General features: G+C 37.0%; 1 protein-coding gene across 1 annotated transcript in view; it reads left to right on the top strand.

Annotated features, from left to right (window-relative positions):
• Positions 1-7572: 7572 nt before the first annotated feature.
• The window catches only part of LOC129776435 (ATP-binding cassette sub-family C member 4-like), a 30936-nt gene continuing 20350 nt past the window's right edge, over positions 7573-18158 (top strand). The window contains exon 1 of the mRNA XM_055782087.1: positions 7573-7699. The gene's annotated coding sequence lies outside the window, so the exon portion shown is untranslated. The remainder of the gene's footprint in view (positions 7700-18158) is intronic.

The following is an 18158-nucleotide window of genomic DNA, read 5'->3' as shown; positions in this document are numbered from 1 at the left end:
TGATCGTAGGTTCCATAATATATGATATAATCTTACGGTTTGCTGATGGTAGTATTGACTGCTAAAAAAACTGGAAACCCCATACGAAATGGGCTTACCAGCGGAAGTCGAATATCGTATTCCGATGCCATTTTGGAATCGATTCCGGTTCGTTAAAAGCAGATATAAAAGAACGGGAATGGCATGAAATCCCACAATACGATCGTGAATGGTAATGTTGGCATATATCCATGGGTGCGCGAAGAGGAATAAAAAAAAAGAATAATGTTTGATAGTGAGAGATAGAATTTAAGTGAGAGGGAGAAAATTTTAAGTGGAAAGAACTTAGCTTTAGAGCGACATGTGTGGAGTTATACAAAGAATGTGCACATACAAATGCACACGCAAACATCAACGATCAATGATCAACGGACAAAGTCAACGTCAAAGTCAAAGTCATCTTCAACACGCAAACATAAACGCCCTTGCACAGGTATGGGCGCGGATGCATTCAAAGAATTTATCAAAAGTTTCTGATAGCAAAATCAAATGCGTTCCCTCTGTAATGAGCGCCACTCAATGAACCAGGATTGTGCTAGCCATTGATGGCAAGCGCCAGAGTGATCGTGTTAAACAATCACGATATAAAAACTGGAGGTCGGTTTTGGCCCAGTCCGACTTTTCCTAAATAAAGACATACTGTGTATTACAGGTAACAGGTAGATTCAAATTATATAGCTTTTTTTTATGAACATACCATAAACAATTAAAATTGCCTTGTTTCGTAATGTTTCACAAACTAAAAGAACATAGAACTCATTTTGCACACAGGTCGAATATATTTCTTCTCTGACTTTGGAGGAATGAAAACGTAAAATGGCGCTAAAACGCTAGAATGAAGAGAATTCACCATATTATCAAATTGTCAGCGTTTTGACACCATTGAAAATTCAGTAGGAAGCACGGTTGCGTTAGGACCACTTTCCCCTATAGGATGGACTTTTGGAAGGGGAAGAGGAGATCTCAGAGGAAAGTAAGAAGTATTCAGAGTAATAAAAAAACATAAAAAATTGTATATCGCTTGCTACAATACGGTGAAAATCTTATTTAATACAACTTATTGATTGTGGAGACTGTTTATTCGCACAGAGCGCGTTGTCACGTCACAAAATGCATGTTCTTGAGAGTTTTTTTTTTGAAAAATTGAGTATACAGGAATCTTTGTTCATCTTTCATTGCCAAATCATAGAACAAAGTTTATTTGTATGCATTGAAACGGGACTGAAAATACAACATTAATGTTCAAAAGTCGGAATCCGCAAAAAGACAGGTGTTGTCACGTCACGAAAGTATTGGCCTGGAAACAAGCGAATTCAACTGCAAAATATTCTCCAACTGAAGATTCTTGTAGGAAATTTTCTTAAATTCACTTTAAAATCGTTTACCATTTGGAAATCGTGTGATGTATACATGAAAACGAGAAAAAAAACTGTTTTTAGTGAGTCAAACCGTTGTCACGTCACGCTGGAATGGGTCATTTGCACAACATAAGTGTCAGTCTCCACTCCCAAAGATATTCATTGTATGAAAAGAGAATAGTCAGAAAGTAATCACATATCATAAAACATTCGAAATTAAACCATGTTCTTTTGTATTTCCTAATTTAGTAACTGTCAGTCCCAGTGATTAACGTTTTTCTAACGAAAAGCTCAATGTCTATCCCTATGGACCGAAACTGGACTCAACGTGTTAAACAATTCAAATAAGTCACATTCCGAAACAAAACAATTAAAACTTCATGATTTCGGATGAGTTTCGGATACGCAATACTTTTTTCGATAAATTGGGGAGGAAATTAATATGTAGTTTGTCAGTCTCAGCAACAGGAGCTAACAAGAATCAACAAATTTTTTTTCCTTGAAATATTGGGTGATAACAAACACACAATATCAATCAAACTACTCAACACTATTAATGCGCACCACCAATGGTCTATTGTAGTATATTTAGTATGAAATGCGAATGTGCACAATGCTAGGAAACTCGCAGAGTTAGGTGGAGTTACGATACTTCATTTTTCGTACATAAGATTTGTTTCCACAATTTCTTTTCTCGCCAATGAAAAACGTGGAATATAAATAAGACAAATTTATAATGGGATATAGACCCATTCATTCCCTGATGTTTAAAATAGAAAATATGAAAGAATGTCCACGTGAACTAGAGAAACGTATAAAAAAACATCAAAAGGAAGGGTGTTTTGAAATATAAAAATGTTCAATATTCATTTCAATTTTTGAGAAAGATGATTAACGGATAATTTCAGGATCAATGATTTTTAATTACTCTCTATTATCAGTAAAAGCGGTCATATGATTATGATAATGATATTTGGAAGCTGTCACCATATTATATGCAATAATTGAAACGATTGAATTTTGTAGAAAAACTGCATGATCTTACACAATAGATCCTAAATAGAACATTTCTAGTGAAAAATATATCAACTTGTTGGAGTTTCAACGAATTTCAACAGAATTTTCTGTCAGTATTTTAAAATCACGTTTTTTACATTCAAATTACTCCCAAATTAATATCGTACATTTGAAAAAAAAATTGGAGTATTGCCAGATAATGTAGAACCCCGATTATCCGCGAAACAGTCGGGCTAGGCCATCGCGTATAACGAAAATCGCGGATAATGCAATACAAGACTGAAAATGAGGTACAAACACGAAAAATATATATTTTAGCATGAAAACTATGTTTCATCAATACAGAAATTATTGAACTATTAATCTGTAAGGTCGTGTACATCACTGATCAGATAATGTGAAAGCCATGATCAAAACAAAAAAGCAAGACTCTACCACTCACTAACAAATTTCGGGAAGGTTTATAGATTTACTAGGGAACTCACTTTCGCGGATAATCCACACCGCGGATCTACCGCTCGCGGATAATAGAGGTTCTACTCTACCTTCAGAAGTCTTTGGTTAGGCAATATATTGAAACAATATTCCGAGTGCAGCGAGAAAAATATTATATGTGGGTGGCAATATAGTTGCCTCTGCCTTAAAAAGCGTTAAAGATCCTATTTTATACTCAACACGACAGCATAGAAGCCACGACTTCGAATATCATCCCATGACAACTATAGTTAGACACCATCGTAAACTGCCCCGCAGAATACAGAATATACTATTTTTAAGTAATATTTCAGCCTAAGGGTATGTTTCTTTATCACTTGTTCCGATCATTGGAGCATCAGTTTATAGCCTTGAGGTAGGCAATTTTAGCACTTGTTTCAATTACTGTATTATTATTCTCAACCAGATTTATCCGGCACACATTGCGTTGTGTCCAAAGAGAGTTAAATTGAAATAAAGTTCTACGTAACATTTAATTTTTTTGAATGATTTTTTTTGTTTTTTTTTCAATAAATGGTCCAAAAAATATGGAACAAAATTAATTTAATTCGATTTATTTGTGTGCACAAAACATTTTTTTTTGTTAGATGCTAAAAATTCCACGAAATTAGTTCACGATTATAGTAGCTTCAATGAAATCTTTTATCAGATTTTTCACTGAAAGTCAGTTACAGTTGCAGAGTTGTGGGTAGTTAGTTGATGCTTTAGAGAAGAATGATCGAATGTTACGAATTTGGATACGAGATTATATGCGATTATTTATTTAATAAGTTGCTTCGGAAAGAACAGTGATTTGTATTGTGTTGAAGGGAAATTAAGGATTTTTTTCTAATTCCCGGTATCCGGCCGGATAGCAAATATCGCCCGGATAGGCTGGATATCGGATAATATCAGTTTCATCTCTAGAATTTATGTTTCAAACAGATCGAGTAATACTAGAGAATTGCTAATATCCTTTTCAAAACAACAGTTTTGTATTTTTAAAGAAACCACAATGTTCAACACAGACGCTGTCTGGAGTATACAAGAACAATCTGAGAGGTCGTGTTGCACGTAAAAGGTCTTGCATCTCAAAGGTGAATATGAAAAAAAACCACTAGGGCTTGCTAAGGCACATGTAAACAGACCTAAGGAGTTCTGAAACAAGGTTTTTTATACGAATGAGACGAAAACCAATCTCTTTTAATCGTATGGTAGACAGATGATGTGGAGGAAGTCAGGCCTGGTGCTCCAGGTTTAACATTCGATTCCAACAGTAAAATGCGGCGGCGATAGTCAGCTGATGTATGGTACATTAGCGACAGCTGGAACTGGAACCATTGAATTTATCGATTTGGTGATGGACAAGATGACTTAATTGAACATCCTGAAATGTAACGTTATTTTATGTCACGGCGCTTCCAGGTAGCAATGTACGCCAAAAAGGGTCATACTAAATACTAGGAAATTGATTTTTGTTATCTATCAACATTCCTGAATTGATTCCAATTTTTTTTATGAGAAACTCGGACTGTGCACTCAATTTTGCCAGGCCTGAGTTGAAGATTTTTTGTTTGTGTTTTAACACTAAACCTACCCATGTTTCATGTATACCTATTCCTACCACAGCGGGTCAAGTGACCCTTCATGAATAGTTAGTGAACAATGACTCGATTTACATAGTTTTGTTGAGAAACGTGGCATACCATATTTCTCCTGTATATTTCGACATTTGTAGGATAACAATTATTAGCAAAATAATGAAATTATAAAATTTGACACGTAGCTTGGAATGGTTACTGTTAGCTCGTTAGGATAGTCAGCAATACAATTATATAAAGCAATAAGCAAATATATAAAGCAATAGCAAAAATGTGTAATGCAATGGTTTTGTATCACAACCACCCATACAAATCTTTTTGATATCATATGAATGTTTTCAAGGGTCAAATTACCCGTTGCAGTAGTTAGGGCAGATTACATATATTTCTCAGTAAAAAAAACAAGAGAGGAGTGAATACTAAAAAAAATACATTCGATGTATGTTTTAAGAAAAGTAGTGTATGCAAATTATGTTGTGACAATGTAATTTGCAAAAAAAAATTGACTAAAAGTTTGAAATGGGTCATTTGACCCCTCGTGGTAGGTTTAGTGTTAGTGTTAGATACGACCGCATTTTTGACGTAGAACTACTCGCTTGTTTATACCTTCGGATATTATTCTATAAATGTATTACACTAATCTGCCAAAATAGTAATTAATCATTAACAACTGCTTAGGAGAATAATCTCTGAATTGTCTTTTCATTGTAGAATCAGTTGACGATAATTGATTGATGTCATTCTTGTCATTCTTGCCCTCGCAGAACAATACACTAGCTGATCATATGTCGCAATTAATTTCATGTCAATGCATTGAAAATTTACATCGAACGCTGTTCCGGTGGCCTTTTTCGCAATTGACATAGACTCGGCTACAGTCGATTATATACATGTTGCACCAGCACCATTATTCCACATATCATAAATACATCAATATATCGTTGGAACCGCGAGGAAACAACAAAAATGACAACACATGCAAGTATCAAATATCATGCTACATGTTATTTAGTATTGCCTCAGTGGAATTGCACCTCATCGTTCGTACAACGTAAACCAAGTGCCAAACAAGCGTTCGCTATAGCACGCATACCGAGTCATATATTAGTGGCTTGAAACTACTAAGAATATAAACACTTCTCATCATTTTGCGTTATTCTCAAAAGAAACGATTCTGTTTATATTACTGGCCTCGAAAAAAGTTGCATTACTTTCTCATGCTCGAGATAAGCGCAGCTGCTACCCTTAGTGAAGGAAGTTTTTCTACTGGCATGCGAAACCTAATTACATACAACATTCTCGAACGACATTTACTTTCTTGGTGTCTAAACAAGCGAAATAAACTCTTTTTGTTAATATCAACAACCTCGAAAACAGTAGCATTGCTTTATTATGATCAAGATTAGCGCAATCCTAGTTGAAGGCAGTTTTGGGCCTGGCACGCAAACCCAAATAACTTATAACATTCCAGTACAACATTCAAGATGCTTGGTTTTCCCCAAATGATTTTTTGGCGCACAACCTTAATGCCTGCTTCGCCATAACGTCAGTTTAATGCATTGATGCAATGTCAAAGGCACCAACGAAGCCCTTATGATGACGAAAAACAAACAATATTAACTGCTTGGAAAAATACTGAATTATGTCACACAGCTTGTACTCCGGTGTAACACCCATCGATGCGAATTCGCTGATGAGTTTGTCAAGAGCGACCGCCTTCACCACCAGCGGGGGGAGCTTGATTTTGGTTGCTACCTGAGTAAAAGCGTTTACATTTTCGACCGACGCGCCGAAGTCGCCTACTTCGCTATTGTTCGATGCGGTGGCACGCTCGCGAAGGCTCGGTTCAGTGCGAGCGCTTTTCACTGCACCAACATCGCGTGCTTCACTAGATGATGCTTGCTTCGAAATTTGATTGCCCCTGGTAATGCGTTCGCTTTTTGCATTGCTCGAGCCAGCCTTCACCTTCTTCTTGCTCATCACACACTACGCGAAGCGTCCAATTTATGACGCGGAAAGAAAAACACACGATGCGAATAACCCCAAAAATGATCTGAAAAAACCACACGACGATATCCAAAATGGATTACCACTGGTGGGGTCCAATCTTAGATCGAAGCGCAGCGAAAGCCAAGTTAACTGGATTGCTCAACAGTCCGATGCCGAATGAAAGTTTGCCTCGACGAGATCCACTGTTTATACTCTAGGCAAGTATTCCCCTACATTGTTCTTCTTTTCCCTTGTTCACGGAGACTTTAAATCCTACGATTTCCCCTTCGCTGCTCGTCGATAAGTTGCTCGTTATTGACAGCTCTGTTCGGGAAAGCACACAAATTGACAGAACAAATGTATGAGAAAATGGAAACACTTAAAGTTTACATGTATTTTAACCATTTACAAACCAGGAGATTCTAATGTGTAGCATATTTAACAAATCTTAGGGAATTTCCGATTCGTTTGGTATGTAAATCGCCAAAATCAGTTCGCGACAGAAATAGTTATTAACGTTAACTTTATTTCATAAAAACGTGACCTGTTTTCTGATTTGGCACCCTTAATGAAAGACGTAGTTCTACGTCAAAAGGACCGATTATACGATGAATAGAAGCCGCTTCAAATTATTTATTTTTTAATTCAGAAAAACTCAAAAGTAACGAACCAACCAGGGATGTACACTCAATTTTGTGATTGATTGTATGTTTAAAAATGGTTCAGAAAACTACATCTAAAAAATAATTAAGTAGCGGAATAAAGATCAAAAGATCTTCAGCTGTGTTCATAACACCCTCATAGTACTGATTATAAATGAACGAACGGAGCGCCGTCATCAATGTAACAATGTTCGTGAGAAAATGTTCGCATTTGAAGACAACGTTGTTCCTGCATCGCACTGAACCTATCTTTCTCCTTAAACCATTACCATCAACATATGAATGGACACCATGAATTGAAACCAACACTACTGTTGCCGGCTTTTTATACTATCGTCAATTTCTCAGTTGCTCTCCACACATAACCGCAACCTGATAGAGTGAACTAAACATTTCTCTTCACCCACACCGAATGCTGTCTTGAACCTTCAGCATAAAGGCATGAATCAGTCGTTCTCGAGCTATAAGCGTTCGAGGGCGTTTTACTCGCGCTTTGCGTCGTTCGTTAAACGTGTTGCCGGTTGCCGCCGTGTCATCCGCCATTTGACCTATTTATCAGGTATTTCTGTTCGATTCGATTCAGTCATTCTCTAATCGAAGGTCACTCGTTAATATGGAGGAATACTATCAGATATTCGTATTCTAAATAAAGACAGAGTGTGTTATCGCCGGGTATATTACGCCGGGAAGATGGAAGAATCTACTGAGTGATGAAATTTCATTAATATGTTAAGCGACCGAAAAGCCGGAACGATGATGAACATTCATAACAAAACGATTAAGAATAAACATCGTATGGCGTCGTGTGCAGTAGATGGGAAGTGTTGTGTTCAGGGTTATGAACTTCTCGAAGGCAAATGAAGATGTTTTTCTAATGATTTCGTGCGGCCACTAATGCTTCACAGTTCGTTGAACTGTGCCCGAATAGTTTTAGTACAATCGACCCTACTGATATTTGTCTGCATAATGTAAAATTTCGTATTATGCAACACATGTACAAGCGTTCCCAAACATTTGATCGACCACTGTTTGGGGTTTTGTGATACTATACAATGAGTAACGCGTAGTTTTACGCACAGGTTAAGTTTGTACTATTCTTATCATAAAGAATACACTGTAGAGGTTTTGTTTATTTTTCCGTTTGCCGGAATTGTGGTCATCGTCTCTTACGTACTATCGTCACGTGATAGTTCTTTGTTCGCGTGTTCCATAATTAATTCAATGAGCATCAGATCAGTGATCTGATAACCGATTCCTAGATTCCCTCAAATTTTCATTTTCTTTGGAAAATTAAGATTTTTCATATGGACCATAAGACATAAAAACATATTTCCCCAAAGGAACAGACTAGTTTGGAAAGAAACATTTTGCGTGAAAATTAATGTTTTACAGATTCCTCCACATTTTCTCGATTATATTTTACCGTGCAAGACTGGGTGCTGTCCATTTGTGTATAACCAGAGATAAGACATAGGAAATCAGTTGCTGCGCTTGGCGTTGATCACCATTCGCAATGCGCGCTTGAATTCAGAACGTACGTAGACTCCAACGGAGACAAGTGGCGCGTGTTGATAAACTGGAAACCCGTGAGCTCGTGATTATCAGAAAGAATTTTGAATGAATTGTGCATATTGTGCAGTGATTGAAGAACTTGTAACGTATCTTGGAAAAAAAACCAGAAGAAGAAAAATGATGTGAGATTTTGTTCAAAATGAAAATGAAACAACTTATCACAGGAAGGTGGTGAAGATTAGATCACGAGATGAACGTGAAACACAAGTTGAGCACTAAAGAACATTACGGGCTAGTGCATTTAACAACAGGTTCATAGTGCCATTTTGCTTAAAAAAATAAATTATTAGATTTGTGAAATATTTAATATTAATTTTTGTGTTACGAATGATGGACCTATTATCTTAAGAGCGCTAGTTTAGAATCAATTTGATACAAAGGAGTAACGACGAAATGAGTAAACTTTCCAACTCTACCCTTTCGGATTTATTATCAGGCCTTCGTTGTATTGAAACCGTTGAATTAGAAATTATTTGTTTGAAGTTGCATCTAAATCAATTCTCAATGAATGGATATTTTAATAAATTGCTGATAAATGCGAGCTCTGTTCTATGCTTCTTTCGTGCATATTCTGCGAATGCATTCTGGGGTGAAAAATTTTGCACTTCCGTTCAAAACGGGAGCAAAATGGAAACGGAATTGGCTAGAACTAGTAAAATTGGCGCATCGAACATTCATGACTGAGTGGATTTTCATGCAGGCGCCCATATTCATACATTCTTGTGACTTCATTATTTTGTATTCAAAGCAATTTTTGAGCTGTTGGAACAAGTTTTCAGCTCAATAAGCAACAACACTCCACTAATTATAATCATCGATCGATTGTACCATATATGTGAACATTCAATAGAGGAACTGTTGCTTTCATCCTACAATGCGGTTCCCTCGATATGGTGAAATAGGGAAACGATCTGGCGTAGTGGTTAACATCCGTACCTCTCACGCTTAACGAGTTCAATTCTCACTCCCGACATTCTTACTTCTGAATGGCAGTAAACCCGTGGTCAGAGTTGAGGTTGAAGTCATTATAATACAGAAAAAAACGATATGGTGAAATATGATCTATCTCTTTACGTGATCAAACATTCCGGGCCTTCTTCCCGTATACACTTCACGGTGAAAACGACATGTATTGCACGTCATTGAACTTCGCTTTATGAGTTAGTGAAGCGTCAACGATAATAATTGATTTACAGGCAGAATGAACACTTATCAAATAGAAATTATGAATGAAAATTATCTTCTCCGTATCAAATTAGTATTCAATGTGAATGGAAAACTTGGTTTTTTTCATGTGGTGAAATAATCTCTTGCAAAGATTGTATCTGAAGTTAATTTACAGGTCAGACTCGATTATATATGGTTCGATTATATACAATTTTGACAGTGGAGTAAGAATCGTGATTTTTGAAAATTTAGATTGAATTCTCACCAGGAAACGTTATTGCAGCGAAATTAAGAAAGATAGAAGACGGATGACAAGGAACATATAGAACGGTTCTTCTTCTTGGATGAAACTAACGTTCCAGTGGAACTTTTGTCTTCTCAACATAGCATTACTTGCGTCATTTTCATTAATAATGCTTGGTTGAGATTTTTATGTCGAATAACACGCCTTAAATGTACTCTGGAGTGGCAAGCTCTAGAATACGCGTGACCACAGTGCAAGCCGGAAGAATTTTCTTTGACGAAAAATCCCCCGACCAGAACGGGAATCGAACCCGAACCCCCGGCATGATAGGATTGTAGAAGGGTTAGAGAGCTTTAATTTGTAGATAGAGACAATTAAGTTTATTGTGAATTTTTGAGATAAAATTTATAACACCTTCAAAATCACTATCTTTTAGGTTTTCACTACCAAAATGTTATTTAAGTTTACTAATTTAGATGTTTGACCACAATATCCGGCACTAAATGTTCTCATCTTCGAAATGGAAGCAACATAATCGTCCTACGTAGCTAACTTTTTGATGTGGAGCCAGTTTAAGGCAAACAGAACCCGGAACATTAAAGAAGTTCCATAACTCCGTTATTGTTGAAATTTGACCATAGAAGGATTGGTTTCGTCAAAATGCCCCCTAAAATCTTAACATGCCAAATTTGGCTCCATTTGCTTGATTAGTTTTCGAGTTATGCAGAAATGTGTTTTTCATTTGTATGATAGCCCACCCTAAGAGAGGGAGAAGTATCTGACCACCATAGAATCATTTATTGCACCCTAAAACCTTCACATGCCAAATTTGGTCTCGTTTACTTGATTAATTCTCGAATAATTCAGAAATTTGTGTTTCATTTGTATGGCAGCCCCCCTTAGAGAGGGGGGTGGAGTGCCAACCACCGTGAAAACATTTATTGCGTTCTAATACCTCCACATGCCAAATTTCGTTCCATTTGCGTGATTAATTCTCGAGTTATGCAGAAATTTGTGTTTCATTTGTATGGCGGTAAAATTTTTCGCGGCGAATTGATGATTGTCGCAGATTGCATTTTATTTTCATCGAGCAAAGCTTGGATTTTCGTTCCGGTTGTTGTTCCTTGTATTTATTGAAATAAATACTATGTCGAACGCGTGACAACGCGAGCGATAGTAAATCATTTAAGCAAAGGAATATATTAGGCTGTCAAAAAAGTCCTGCGGTATTTCCGCGAGGTGTCGTTGTAAGCGCGTAGTTCTAGTTGTATTCATTGTATCGAGTCATACTATAGCTTGTTGAAAAGGTATTTTTGCGCGCTATAATATAGTCCTTGACTGTGTTTTGTTTGGTTAAGTCGTTCGTGAGTTATAGTGTCGCAAATATGGAGCAAAATAAAGAGAAAATCCGACATATTTTACACTACTACTATGAAAAAGGCAAAAATGCATCTCAAGCTGCCAATAAAATTTGTGCAGTTTATGGACCCGATACAGTTTCCATTTCCACCGCACAACGATGGCTTCAACGTTTTCGTTCTGGTGTAGAGGTCGTCGAAGATGCGCCACGCTCCGGAAGGCCTGTCGTTGAAAATTGCGACAAAATCGCTGAATTAGCCGAGAAAGACCGGCATAGTAGCAGCCGTAGCATCGGGCAAGAGCTGGGGATAAATCATTAAACCGTTATTAACCATTTGAAGAAGCTTGGATTCACAAAGAAGCTCGATGTATGGGTGCCACACACGTTGACGCAAAAAACATCTTTGACCGTATCGACACATGTGAATCGCTGCTTAATCGCAACAAAATCGACCCGTTTCTGAAGTGGATGGTGACTGGCGATGAAAAGTGGGTCACTTACGACAACGTGAAGCGCAAACGGTCGTGGTCGAAACCCGCTGAAGCGGCTCAGACGGTGGCCAAGCCCTCATTAACGGCCAGGAAGGTTCTGCTGTGTGTTTGGTGGGATTGTCAAGGAATAATCTATTATTAGCTGCTTCCCTATGGCCAAACGCTCAATTCGGACCTGTACTGCCAACAACTGGACCGCTTGAAGGTAGCACTCATGAAGAAGAGGCCATCTTTAATAAACAGAGGCCGCATTGTCTTCCATCAGGACAACGCCAGGCCACACACTTCTTTGGTGACGCGCCAGAAGCTCCGGGATCTCGGATGGGAGGTTCTTTTGCATCCGCCGTATAGTCCGGACCTTGCACCAAGTGACTACCACCTGTTTTGGTCCATGGCGAACGAGCTAGGTAGTCAGAAGTTAGCCACAAAAGAGGCCTGTGAAAATTGGCTATCCGAGTTTTTTGCCAATAAGGAAGCGAGCTTCTATAACAGGGGTATTATGAAGTTGGCATCTCGTTGGGAACAAGTCATCTAACAAAACTGCGCATATTTGACTTAAAACAGATGATTGTAACTAATTTTATGAACAAATGAAAATTCAAAAAAAATACCGCAGGACTTTTTTGACAGCCTAATATCATTGATCGAAACTTAAACAATCTCTACATGCAGAAATAATGAATCGTTGAATTTTCTGCCTGATATAGAAATTTATGTATTTGGAAGTCCATTTAGACACATTTATATCCTTTGTTCTCCTCAAAGATTTAGCATTTTATATAAGAATGGTATTCAGGTAACTCAACGTAAACAAATGCACCCTGGTAAACATGTAAACTTCCATTACACCATGTGACATGGTATTTCTCGTCTTAACGATCATAGTGCGCTGACTTGCAACATGCTTTGATCGTCAAAACACTCTGACAAACTATTTAGCATCAAAGAGTGTAGAATCTGTTTTGTCGGTTTATGTCTTGTTGCACGTCGTTTGGTGGCAATGTTGCAATGGTCGTCATAGTAGCCCAAATATATGCAGTGACAGTGACAAATTGCAGCTCTGCATGAAATATGCGGCAGCCAAATAAAAATGGTCATCTCGATTTTCCATACGAGACTTCCTGCAAAACGTTGATTTGCACTATAAAATACCCTATGCAGAATATTAGCTCAACCGGACTTCAATTACTAGTGTCGCAGACGTCAAAATTTAACTTTTTTGGGTACAGTAGTTCAAAAGCTATGAATTTAAAACAAAAATTGAATTATTTTCGGAAAAAAGGGGAAAATTTTGATTTTTCTTACCATCCTTAAATAGAAATGAGCACCCTAATAAAAAAAAATAAAAAAATACAGGTCTTATATTTTGCGATAAGAAACAAAATCACCAATTTGAACAAAAACCTGATAACTACCATATCGGTTTGTTGAAGAATGGCTGAAATAAACACGATCTAAATGAAAAATTGCAACAAAAAAATCGTTTCCGTGAGATACTTTGCTATGGCATTTAAAAAATTAATGCATGCAAAATTCAAACAATCGCGAACAAAACTGTTTCTTATTTTTTCCGTTCTTTTGCGTTAATCCATTCCTTTTTAATTATGTAAGCAAAACTGAAAATTTATTATTTTACTTATTTCTTCTTTACAAATTAGCATATATTCGACGTTGAATTGACTCGACCTATTCGTTATCAGAAGATCTTACCAATATCGAAATCTAACTTGCCGTACTTTTCATTCGAGTGAATGTTACATTCGGGTAAATTGAATATCTTTCTTGTAATTTTTATAGAGTCCCGATATCAGATACCGTTCTTTTGTCTTTTGCTCTAGCGTAAGCGTTATTGCTGTTGGAAGGTTATTTTTTTCTTAGCATTTTGCTAAGAATCATGTACTCAAAATAATGAGATTTTCATACTGTAAAGAGGCTGTTTTGATGCAGATACAGTGCAAAGGCATGCTTTATCGAAATAAACTTGTGTTTCTGTACAGGTCGGACTCGACTATCCGGAGACTCGATTATCCGGGATTCGATTATCCGGAATTTTAGATTCGATTATCCAGAGTATTTCATTTTTGATTTTCGAAAATTTTGAATAATTTGTATAATAATTCTATATTGAATAGCTAATATGGGCATCAAATGAAAAGGCTTGACTAGTAGAACACAGTTATTTATGAAAAATGCCCAAAAATGTATCAAAAGAAAGTTCTCGACTAGTGGAATATAGCAGATAATGAAAAATCCAATTTCAAGATGGCCGCAGTCCCCGAACAACTAATTAATTGAATGGTTTCATTCAGCTTGACCTGTTTCTATGTATGTTTGAATGTTTGTTGGGTTGTCCCACATTAATAGAAAATTTACCCCGTTCCTGCTGAATGATTGATCTGAAATTTGGAACATACATTTAATTCTACTGTCATTATAAAACTGCGTATTCATTATCTTGAAAAATTCAATTTGGCCACCGCAAAAAAATGGCTGAATGGCTTGATTTGGAGAATACACTATGAACAACATAAATTCAAAAAGGTCGCCGCCACAAAATGGTTGACTATCAAATGAAATGATTTGACTAATAGAATACAGTACAGGTCGGACTCGATTATATACAGACTCGATTATATGTGATTCGATTATATACAATTTTGGACTCGATTATATTCAGTTTGGAAAAAAATATTTTTTTATATTTCAAATATGACTTATTTCATGAAGAAATGTAACCTTTCAACGTTAAGGGGAAGTTTAAGTGGCTATTACATGTACAGTGGGGTAAAAATCTTGATTTTTGAAGATTTTGCTTGAATTTTCACCAGGAATTGTTTATATCAATATTGCAGTCAAGAACTTCATTTTAATTGATAGAAACAATCTAGTTTAATATAAATTTTTAAGATAAAATTAATAATAACACATTAAAAATTATTAACTTTTGAGTGTTTTACTTCCAAAATTTTATTAAAATTCACTAATTTAGTTGTTCCACTACTATATCCTGTACTAAGTTTTCTCATCTTTCAAATGAAAGCATCAGAATCGTCTTCCGTAGCGTACTTTTTAATGTAGAGCCAGTATGAAGCAACAGAGTCCGAAACAAAAAAAAAGTTCTGTAACTCTGTCATTGTTGAAATTCGAACATATGCGTAAGAGGATTCATCAAATATGATCGTCTGTCACCTCCTGAGAGAATCTGGATAAATTAATTTTTTTCTCTGACTTTAAGGGGATGAATCAAAAATCAAATTTTCAAAAAACGAAATATACATGCAAAAAAAACAAATAAAGAAACAAAATTGTTTTGCCTCGATTACCCAGAGGATTCGATTATCCGGAGTGGAAAAAAAATCAATACTCTGGATAATCGAGTCCTGTATTACCATAATTGGTACAATTTTACACTTATCCTTAACAGAAAAAATCCATTCAAGATCCTTTGCAGATTAAAGGATATTGATTCTAAACGAAAAATTCAATCATCGCTCATCATTTTTATGTGAAAAAGTGTGTAATCTTTGCAGTTTTCCTCAGATCCGTATTCGCAATAGAGAGACGAATATCCGACTGTCGGATATTCAGCAAAATTGACCTCGAAGTTTGTTGGATATTCGGTATTCGGCCGTGTATCTTTCAATCGATTAATAGTAGTAGTACTAGTAGTAGTAGTAGTACAATAATCCTTCTCAGTCCTTCTCAGAACTAAAGGGTGTGTCACATCAAATTGCATCACGGAAAAAACGCTGTAGAAATTCGCCCAGTAGACCGATCCTTTTTGAAAATTTTAGACAGTAAAATAAAAACTATTAAACAACTTTTGGCATTTTCTTTTTATTCATACTTCGAGCCCAAGCCCGTATGCTCGCACCTTCCTCTTTACCCCGTCCATAAGGTTCTGTACAACGTCAGGTTGTAGTTTTTTTGAACAGAAATCCATTTTCTCTTGAAGTCCGCCTCCGATTTGACAACTTTTGGGTTCTACCGGAGGGCCTGCTTCATAATCGCCCAATATTTTTCTATTGGGCGAAGCTCCGGCGCGTTGGGCGGGTTCATTTCCTTTGGCACGAAGGTGACCCCGTTGGCTTCGTACCACTCCAACACGTCCTTTGAATAGTGGCACGAAGCGAGATCCGGCTAGTAGATGGTCGGGCCCTCGTGCTGCTTCAATAGTGGTAGTAAGCGCTTCTGTAGGCACTCCTTAAGGTAAACCTGCCCGTTTACCGTGCCGGTCATCACGAAGGGGGCGCTCCGCTTTCCGCAAGAGCAGATCGCTTGCCACACAATGTACTTTTTGGCAAATTTGGATAGTTTCTGCTTGCGAATCTCCTCCGGAACGCTGAATTTGTCCTCTGCGGAGAAGAACAACAGGCCCGGCAGCTGACGAAAGTCCGCTTTGACGTAGGTTTCGTCGTCCATTACCAGGCAATGCGGCTTCGTCAGCATTTCGGTGTACAGCTTCCGGGCTCGCGTCTTCCCCACCATGTTTTGCCTTTCGTCGCGGTTAGGAGCCTTCTGAACCTTGTATGTACGCAGGCCCTCCCACTGCTTGGTCCGCTGGACGAATGAACTTGACAAATTCAGCTTATTGGCGACATCCCGGACCGAACTTCTCGGATCTCGTCTAAACTGCTTAACTACGCGCTTGTGATCTTTCTCACTGACGGAGCATCCGTTTTTGCCGTTCTTCACCTTCCGGTCGATGGTTAGGTTCTCGAAGTATCGTTTTAGTACTCTGCTGACCGTGGATTGGACGATTCCCAGCATCTTACCGATGTCCCGATGTGACAACTCCGGATTCTCGAAATGAGTGCACAGGATTAATTCACGACGCTCTTTTTCGTTCGACGACATTTTTCCAAAATTTAGGAAAAATTGACAGTGAAGCATGGCCAACGTGATCTATACACTCTTATCTGATTATAAGCGAAAGCTGAAGATATAATTCCTAAAAATTAAATTTCTACAGCGTTTTTTCCGTGATGCAATTTGATGTGACACACCCTTTAATTTCCGAAAGATATTTATTGGAGTTTTCAAAACCATCTTCCGATTTGGGAATAATCGCATAATTGAAAAATTCATTAAAAAAAGGGAAATTTTTATCATTCTATCAAAATTTTTCCCTGTAGTAAAATGACCTACAGGAGCGTTCTTGGTTGCTATTTGCTATTGACTTCACTTAGTGAAATCTTGTTTTTCTGCTTCTTAAAGATATTGTAGATCATATCTTAAGAAGCAGGAAACAAGATTTTTGTTCTTTCTTTCCAATATTGTTATCTACTACACCTATACACAACAAGATAGAAAGTATACTTTTGTATACTTTTGAACTAAAATAAAGTATTTATTCGTGAATTCCAGTGAGCTGGTGACATATGTCCTCCATAATTGGTACACTTATGCTATTCAAATAGTTTCTTATAATAAATTTGCGTATTTTTCGAGCGGATTTCTAAGACCTTCGGGCAAATGTTACATTCGGATGAATGTCTTCAAGTAGATGAAATTTAGGTGAATGTAATAGAATCGTCCAAAGGGGCCCATAAAGTTCAAGGGCATAAAGAATAACGTGAAAAGGAAACAGTTGACAACAACAAATTTGTAGCGGACACTTTCACGATGGCAATTAATATAAATTAACGGTGCACTTTTTGTACGATTGTTCTCAAAGTTAATTACATAACGTGCAGTTAAAAACACAAAGTTCATCCTTCGAGCGCCTAACACAAAATAAATTTCACTAATGGAAGCCTATACAACACTTTGTATCCACGTATTTTACTGCTAAATTTGTATGACAACAATAACCACAACTGACCCAAACCAATAAGTCAATGTCATCAACGAAGTAATAAAAACGAAATCCTCTTGTTTCGAGGTTTTGACGGAATATCAGTGAAAGCTGTACCTCGTGAAGTAATCTTGAATGTATGGTATCTCTATGATCTTACCCACGCCATTTGGCATCTAAATGTTGCTATTTCTACTGAAAACCAGGTTTCTTATTTTCAAACGGCCTTACAAACAAACACCGTTTCGTGATAAAACCTATAAATTATATTTTCTATGATGTTGATTGATTTGAATAACAATCTACAATTTCGAGCCTTAACTGTGAATTATATTTTTTAACAAACATTTTTTAAACCAATCAGACAAATCTGAGTACTCGTTACAA

This window comes from Toxorhynchites rutilus, chromosome 3 (assembly GCF_029784135.1).
Source record: "Toxorhynchites rutilus septentrionalis strain SRP chromosome 3, ASM2978413v1, whole genome shotgun sequence".
Lineage (NCBI taxonomy): Eukaryota > Metazoa > Arthropoda > Insecta > Diptera > Culicidae > Toxorhynchites > Toxorhynchites rutilus.
This window is presented reverse-complemented; position numbering and strand designations above follow the sequence as displayed.